We start from the raw sequence: 8,555 nt of genomic DNA, 5'->3' as shown, positions 1-8,555 counted from the left end.
TTTGGGTCACCCCACCTGGCAAGGAACCATGACCGGCTCAGGTACCACCTTCTCTTCTAACAAAACTTCTGCCTTGGGCCCCTGATGATTACTGTGGTGGGCCAGGTCTAAGAGGCCCTCAGCAATCTCTGCCTCCCAGCAGTCATGCCCTTCCTCTGGAGTGAGGGCGTTCGGTTCTAGCCAATGGGGTACACCAAAAGTGATGGGACAATGTCACTTCTGCAGTGAGGTGATGTAAGCATATGGCCTCCATCTTGCCAGCAGTGATGAAGCAAGCTGCCATTGTGGAGAGGCCCATGGGGCCAGGAGCTGAGGTCCTCCAGTCCAACAGCCTGTAGGGAGCTGAATTCTGTCAGAGCCATGTGAGTTAGGAAGCAGATCCTTCCCCAGTGGTGCTTTCAAGTGAGACTGCAGACCCCATTCTCACACCCTGATTGTAGCCTTGTCAAAGACCTTAGAGCTTGGCTGGGTGCAGTGGCTCACGCCTGTAATTCCAGCACTTTGGGAGGCTGGGGTGGGCAGATCACATGAGGTCGGGAGTTCAAGACTAGCCTGGCCAACATGGTGAAACCCCATCTCTACTAAAAATACAAAAATTAGCCAGGCAATGTGGTGCACCTATAATCCCAGCTACTCAGGAGGATGAGACAGGAGAATTGCTTGAACCCAGGAGGTGGAGGTTGCAGTGAGCTGAGATCACACCACTCCACTCCAGCCTGGGTGACAGAGTAAGACTCTGTCTCAAAAAAAAAAAAAAAAAACCCAGAACAAAGGAGCAATGACACAGTGCAGCCCACTGCCCCACAGAGACCAGGAGATCGTAAATGTGTTTTGCTGTAAGCCTCCAAGTGTTGTGCTAATTTATTTTGCACCAGTGGACAATGAATCCACCAGGCAAACAAATAGCAATAACAAGAAGAATTAGTAGTGGTAGTATACAGATATGTTTTGTATATTGAACACCTACTATGTGCCAGGCACTGTGTTAAGTACTGCACAGGCTTTGTCTTATTCATTCCTCATATGAACCATGTCCATGCTATGGTCACCTTTTACAGATGAAGAAAGTGAGGCTCAGAAAGGTCAAAATGACTGGGAGGCTCCAGATGAAAGCCCAGAGCCTGGCTCTGAGCTAAGGGCTGTTGGGAGAGGCAGGAGGTGGCCCAGGATCACCCACCCCAGTTTCTGTTTTCCAGATCCACTCTCATCCATATCGTGCTCCTCTTTGGGTGCAGACACCCTTCATCTTGTCTCACAGTGATCACATGGACACAAACACACCTGCCATATCTTCAGGCCGACAAACTTCTGCCTAAAGAAGAATAGGCAGATAACATAACATCAATTTTACCTGTACTTTTAGTAAGCATTTAATTCCTTCAATTGTCTGGTGGTCTATTTGCAGGGGAAACTGAGCTACCGAATCATTTCTCACTTCACCTGCCGTACGGGAAAGAGGTTCAATTAGAAAAATCTATTGCTAATTTGAAAGCTCTGATTCTATAATTTCCTACAGGGAAGACATGTAAATTGCGTGTTATTTAACACCCTTTCATGGCAGGTGAGTTCCGCGGGGGGCAATTATAATCCACTCTCCACTCTTCTTACAGATTCCTGACAAGCAGGGAGGAGGCAGGAGGGAGTAGGAGAAGGAGGGAGAACAAGAGAGTATTTTGAAGGCTGGTTCCAAGTGGCTTTAGGAACCCATGAATTTGAAGGGCTTAAGCAGGGTCAGCTGGTTGGTCAGCTCCCTGGGAACATAGGCCAGACCCCGCCCCCTCCAACTCTACAACTTCTACGGCCCTCCCCCAACCATCTGAAAAATCACCATGGCAGGGGGAGGGGTCAGGATGCCCTGATCCACACTCCAGCCTCTGTCACCAGCTGTGTGCCACGTAGCTGTCCCTTAATCTCTCTGGCCCTGGTCTCCATCTGTGCAATGGCGAAACGTAACACTCCCCAGCCTGAGCTGCTGGGAGGACCAAAGCCAATTTCAAGTGTAAAACATAAAAGGGGACTTCACAAACTACAAAGCACTGTCCCCTGGTGGGGGGCGTCTAGCACTGGGACCTGGACCGTAAAGCACTCACTCACCGTCTCCCACCCTACAAACTCCCTGGAAGGTTTTTCTCTAGAAGGACCCGAATCTTTCTGGCTAAGGGGTTTTCAAGATGAAACTATTTCTTCCCACACAATTATAGCAAACGGGCTCTTTTCAGCACCCCCTGCACACATAGACACACACACGCAAACACACACACCCCTGGGTAGATGTCTCTGGAAGAATGTTTCAAAGCCAAGGGACTTCTGGGGACCTCTGGGGTGGGGAGGTGGGGAGGGAGGAGGCAAAGAGACCTAGTTTTTACTGAATGCTTTTTGTATGGCTTAGATGTCTTTCCTCCTTCCTTCCCATCAGATGCACCCAATTACCTCTCAAAAGCATTCTTTTATACTTTTATACATTTATTCAGTTTTAACAAATGAAACATGTGACCCACGGCTTCTCCCTCCTTCCCCCGACCCTGGACCCCTGGCTTCCTGGCCTCCCCTGCCTCAGACCATCATTCAGACCCCCACGTTCCAGCACCTGCCCCAGCCAGACCCCGGGCTGGGCTCCAACCAGGGGCTGTCACTTCGACCTGGGCCCCCCTTGAAGCTGTCGACCTGGAGCTGGCTCTAGAGGGAAGAGCAAAAGTGTGCTGCTCCTTTCAGGGAGCTGTGAGCAGACACACCCCCAAACACGAATGCACTGGGATGGGGCGCCCTTGACAACACCCAGCGCCCTCCTGCCTAGCCGCCCTTCTTGCAGGACCAACTGGCCGGCGGGCGAGGGCGGGCGCCACCTGCTGGACGCCAGTGAGAAGTGCACGCTGGTGCCCACTCTTTTCCTTGGTCATTCCAGACTGAGACCGGCACAGGGGTGGTCTGCAGCCCTGGGCAGTGTCCCAGGCTCCCGCGGGGGGCGCGACATCCTCCTCCCCACAAGTTTCTCCCAACAGCTGTTTCAGGTGTTTTGCCCAGACGTGACATTTTTACATGTTGGAAGTGTGTCGGACTAAACATCTCCATTCACTCCCACAACGTGCAGCGGGCCAGCCCAGTGACATGGTGACCAACAAAATATTCATGGTCCCTGCAGGGTCTGAGGACTGGAGACTGAGATTAAACAACTTAGTACACAAAGGGCCATTTAATTACAAGCACAATCACGCTTAATGGGGAAGGAGAGAACAGAGCATGGTTTAAGATGATCTCCTCACCAGTTCTGCAAGCTAGGATTAATTGCTATATTACAGAGGAGGCTCAGAGAGGTGCAGTGACTTCCCTAACATCACACAGCAAGAGAAGGTGGGGCTCAGATAGGGACCCGGGTCATCCAGGCTCCAGGAGGCTGGAAAGGTGCAGGGTCCCCGGTAGACCCACTGGCAGTTTGCAGAAACAGCCTCCAACCCCCTCCCTCACAAGGGCCCAGGGAACAGCTGTTTCCCCACAGGCTGGCTTCAGCAGGTTGCAACCACTGCTAGGGGTTAGACCAGGCCCCCTGCAAGAGCTGCAGTCTCCTTTGTCTAAAAGGACAAGCAGACAGGAGCCCTCAGACACTGTCCCCAAGAGACCACCTTCCTCTCCCTCTGTTCACCTCCCTTTTCAGCAAACTTTCCCACCATCCTTCGTGACAGAAGAGGGCCCTGCAGTGAAATGCGGCACTCCTGGGTCCCCTACAAATTGCCATCTCCTCCCTGGCCTCAGTTTCTCTGCCTGTCTATAAAATGAGAGTTCAGACCAGATGGTCTAAAGGTCAAGGTTGATCTAAGCGCTCTAACCCTCCCTGCCCACCTCCCTTCATCAGCCAGTGCAGAGACACACACGTCCCTCCGTTGTGCTGGATGTCCTCAGTTTCCCCAAAATGACCTGATTTTGGGAGACCAAGGCCAAAAGGGTTTGACGGTGACTGTGGAGGCCAACAGGACTCCCTGGCCCCATGGTGACTCAAGGAGGCAGCCTGCAGGACAGCCCTGCCTCCCCTTGGGACAGTGATGCAATCCGCAGACAGCTGGGAGGGCTCCGTTGGCCAGACCCCTGGGCAGGACCCCTCCCTGTCCGAGTTTCAGGACCTCATGGTAACCTGCAGACCCTCCTTGAGCTGGAATCAAAAGTCCTTCTGTGGGTGAATCCTGCACTTCTCTAAAAGTGATGGAAAAGACAGGCCAGGTTCAAGTCCAGCTCCCAACCCGCCACAGCTGTTTTCAAAGCCTTGTGCCCTCGGGCAGGTCGCCTCACTCACCTCCTGCTGTCCTGTGTCATTCCCATGTGGATGTCGATGACACCTGCCTCCCAGGTGGTGGCAGGTAAGACCAGATGATCCTGTCAGCAGAGGGCAGAGTGCCTTGAGGGCATTGGTGCTCACAGAGTTAGCCCTGATGGAGATGGCTGCCCAGGCTGGCCCGTGTCAGCCTCCCCAGATGATGGATGAATAATGGATGGGCAGGCCAGGCACGGTGGCTCACCGTGCACTTTGGGAGGCTGAGGCAGGTGGATCACCTGAAGTGAGGAATTCGAGACCAGCCTGACCAACTGCTGAAACCCTGTCTCTACTAAATACAAAAAATTAGCTGGGCGTGGTGGCGTGCGCCTGTAATCCCAGCTACTTGGAAGACTGAGGCAGGAGAATCGCTTGAGCCAGGGAGGCAGAGTTTGCACTGAGCTGAGATAGCGCCATTGAACTCCAGCCTGGGCAACAAGAGCAAAATTCAAAAGAAAAAAGAAAAGAAAAGAAGGAAGGAAGGAAAGAAGGAAGGAATGAAAGGAGGGAGGGAGGGAGGGAAGGAAGGAGGGAGGGAGGGAGGGAGGGGGAGAGAGCGAGAAAGAGAAAGAGAAAGAAAGAAAAAGAGAGAGAAAAGAAAGAAGAAAGAAAGAGAGAGAAAGAAAGAGAGAGAGAAAGAAAGAAAGAAGGAGAGAGAGAAAGAAAGAAAAAGACAGACTGGATGGGCAAACTTGGACCATGCACACACCAACCACCTTGCACAATGATTGGTATTCTCACATCCGTGACTTCACTTAGCCCCCACAAAACCCCTGCTTCCATCATTTTCCAGCTGGGGGAACTGAGGCCCAGAAAAGGGAAAGACATTCCCAGTGTCACACAGTGCTGGGTTCCAGCTGGGCCGTGCTAGAATCAAACCCCGGTCAACAGTCAGGGGAACAGCCTGAGACGTGCGGCCGCGTTTCGCCAGAAAATCACTGCCTTCTCATCACAACCGGCACCTCTCCATCTCGACCACACGGGGGCAGCAGCGCCCCAGCCATCGCCGGGCCTCGCACTGAGGCTTCTCCCATCCCTGCTGAGAACGCCTGGCGGCTGCTGCCGGCAACACTCAGAGCAAGAAGGGGCCACGTCGACGGCCTCTAGGGTCTACCAGGGGGCCAGGCTGGGTCCTGCCGCCTCCACTGCCCTTGGTGCACGGAAGACGGCCGTATTCTAGCCCCAGTCCTGTATCTGTCTTGCTGTGTGATCCAGGCAAGTCCCTGCCCCGCTCAGGCCTCAGTTTCCCCATCAAACGTAGAGTTGGTCCGAGTCAGGGATGGTAAAATGACAGTCTGCGATTTTGTTCAACCTACACGGGGTTTTTCAAACATTGTAATTGGTTGACGGCTTCTCTGGAGTGGCCTGGCCAGGCTGGTGGGCCATGTGGCCTCCTCCGCCGGCCTCCGCCTGTGCCCAGGGGCAGACTCCGTGAACTTATGCCCCAGAAGTACCTGATCAAGGCCCGAGTTTGTCAAGCCACCCCGCCTTCTGGAGACACCAGGAAACAAAGCCATCAGTCCCCCGTGAACCAGGCTGGAGAAACAGCCTTCCAGGAGGGGTGGACAAGGCCCCTACCCAGCCAACCACCTGCCCGCCCTCAGGAACACCACCAGGGTCCAGGGCAGCCATCCTCTGCCCAACCTCAGGTATGGATGACAACAGATCACTTTTGGCGGGGACCTCACTTTTTCTCTTCTGTGAAAATGGATATAACCCAGAGTGGTGGTGAAGTTTGAGACTGTGTGTGTGTGTGTGTGTGTGTGTGTGTGTGTGTGTGTGTATAAAATACTTGTCACAGGGCCCAGCACAAACTAATAATGTGTAATCACATCAGTAGACTCCTCCAATCCCACCATGAGATGCCCCAGATCCCCAGACCTCCTCTCCCCGACTCTCCCCTCCCCATCCAGAACCAAGCACCAAAGCGCTGGGTAAACACAGACTCCGGGATTGTAGAGCAGGAGGGCATCAGGACACGCCGCATCCTCTGGTCCCTGAGTCATAGGAGGGATTCCCTTGGGTCAGTCTCAGTAGATCACAAAGCCTGGCAGGCCTGGGGCCTGTGTCCCTGCCCAGGCAGCCCAGGCTCCGGATAACATCGAGTGCCTCTGCCAGGCTGGGGTGTGGCAAATAGTCAAAGGGAGCATGGAACCACTGACCGGGTCCAAGTCTCCATTTCACAGAAGTGGAGGCTTCATGGTGTCACTACCTCCATGCAGATGAAAAGGAGGCTGCAGAGGCTGACGCAATTTGTCTGAGGTAGACGCAGAGTCAGACTCAGAGGCCGTATTGGTTCGTCCCACCGTTTTCCAGAAAGGGTAGGCTGCCTGCTGGAGCCCTGACACACCCACGACAGCCCCCAGGATGTCCTACAGCCAGTTGCAAACTCAATTTGTCCAAAGCCATTGCCCTTCCCTCTCTGTTCCCTGTCAGTGGGTGGCACCACTGCGCAGAGCCCCCCAGCCTGAAACCTGGCGTCTCCCAAAACTTCTCTGAGCCCCCTTAACCCCACATCCCCCGTCCAATTCATCACCAAACCCTGTGGATTCTCCCCAGGCCCATTCTTTTTTTTTTTGAGAAGGAGTCTCGCTCTGTCCCCCTGGCTGGAGTGCAGTGGCGCAATCTAGGCTCACTGCAAGCTCCGCCTCCCGGGTTCCCGCCATTCTCCTGCCTCAGCCTCCCGAGTAGCTGGGACTACAGGCGCCCGCCATGGCACCTGGCTAATTTTTTGTATTTTTAGTAGAGACGGGGTTTCACCGTGGTCTCGATCTCCTGACCTTGTGATCTGCCCGCCTCAGCCTCCCAAAGTGCTAGGATTACAGGCGTGAGCCACCGCGCCCGGCCCCCAGGCCCATTTTTTAAGATGACAAAAATTGGCTTGAAATACATCTGGGCTGTGCCTTCGGATTGGGGCACACACTCTTCAGTTTGCCACAAGCTTCACTGCTCCCTGCTGCATCCCCAGTTCTGGGGGCTCAGGGCAGCTGCTGTCGATACTGGGCTTCACTGATGTGCTTTTCACAGTGAGGAAATATCTCCTTTGCCCCATCAAGTGTGCAGGGAAGAAAGCTGGGCAGAGAAGTCTGCCTATTTGAAGAAAAAAAAAATCAGACAATTTTCTTCATGAGAGAGAAGGCAATTTCTAAGGATCATGCACCCAAAATGTGTTATATGTGAAGTGTGTAATATCTAATTTTTTTACACTTAGCCCACATTATACATTTTTGCTACCTGTCTGGCCACTGTAGGCTTTGGAGGTTGCAACCCCCAGGTTAGAGTAATCACAGAAGAGGCTTACAGTGAGATGGGGGTGGGTGTGGGCAGAGGGAGAGGAAGAGTCAAGCCATTTAGGTAACTTAGGTTTCCTCTCCAGTCTCCAAAAGGCAGGAAGGGAGTGTGTAGGTACCACCTCCTATCAGATTCATAATCATTGCCACTTCCATGCACCCCCCCCCCCCCCGCCAGCTGCCCACCCAATTCCCATAGACTGGGCCTCTCCACTATCTCCTGCCCACAGTGTAAGTTGCAAAGCCTTGAGCTGTCTCCCAAGCCTCAACCAGCTGTACGATGGTGCCTGATGTCACCCAGGTCCTATTGAAATGATTATGTGTTTTTTCTTTAAACTGTTAATAGAATGAATTATATTAATTAATTTCCTAATAATAAACCAACTTTGCATTCATAAGAAAAACACAACTTCTTCATAATGTATTGTAATTTTCTTTTTTCTTTTTTCTTTTTTTTTCTGAGATGGAGCCTTACTCTGTAGCCCAAGCTAGAGTGCAGTGGCATGATCTCAGCTCACTACAACCTCTGCCTCCCGGGTCCAAGCAATTCTCCTGCCTCAGCCTCCCAAGTAGCTGGGACTACAGGTGCCCACCACCATGCCCGGCTAATTTTTTGTGTTTTTGATAGAGACAGCGTTTCACCGTGTTGCCCAGGGTGGTCTCAATCTCCTGAGCTCAGGCAATTCGCCTGCCTCGGCCTCCCGAAGTGCTGGGATTATAGGTGTGAACCACTGCACCTGGCCTCTACTGTATTTTTTAATTATTATTATTGCTGAATTCACTGTGCTAATAATTTTCAAGACTCCTTGGAATCTATGTTCATGGGTAAAATTGACCTGAAAGTTTTCTTTATTGTATTGTCATCATCTGATTAGCAAGCTTATGCTAACCGAATAAGGTAAACTGGTAAGTGTTGACTGTGTTTCTCCACTTGTGGAGTAGAAATTTGGGAAAGCTTGAACTTA

This window comes from Piliocolobus tephrosceles, chromosome 19 (genome assembly GCF_002776525.5).
Source record: "Piliocolobus tephrosceles isolate RC106 chromosome 19, ASM277652v3, whole genome shotgun sequence".
NCBI classification, from domain to species: Eukaryota; Metazoa; Chordata; class Mammalia; order Primates; family Cercopithecidae; genus Piliocolobus; species Piliocolobus tephrosceles.
This window is presented reverse-complemented; position numbering follows the sequence as displayed.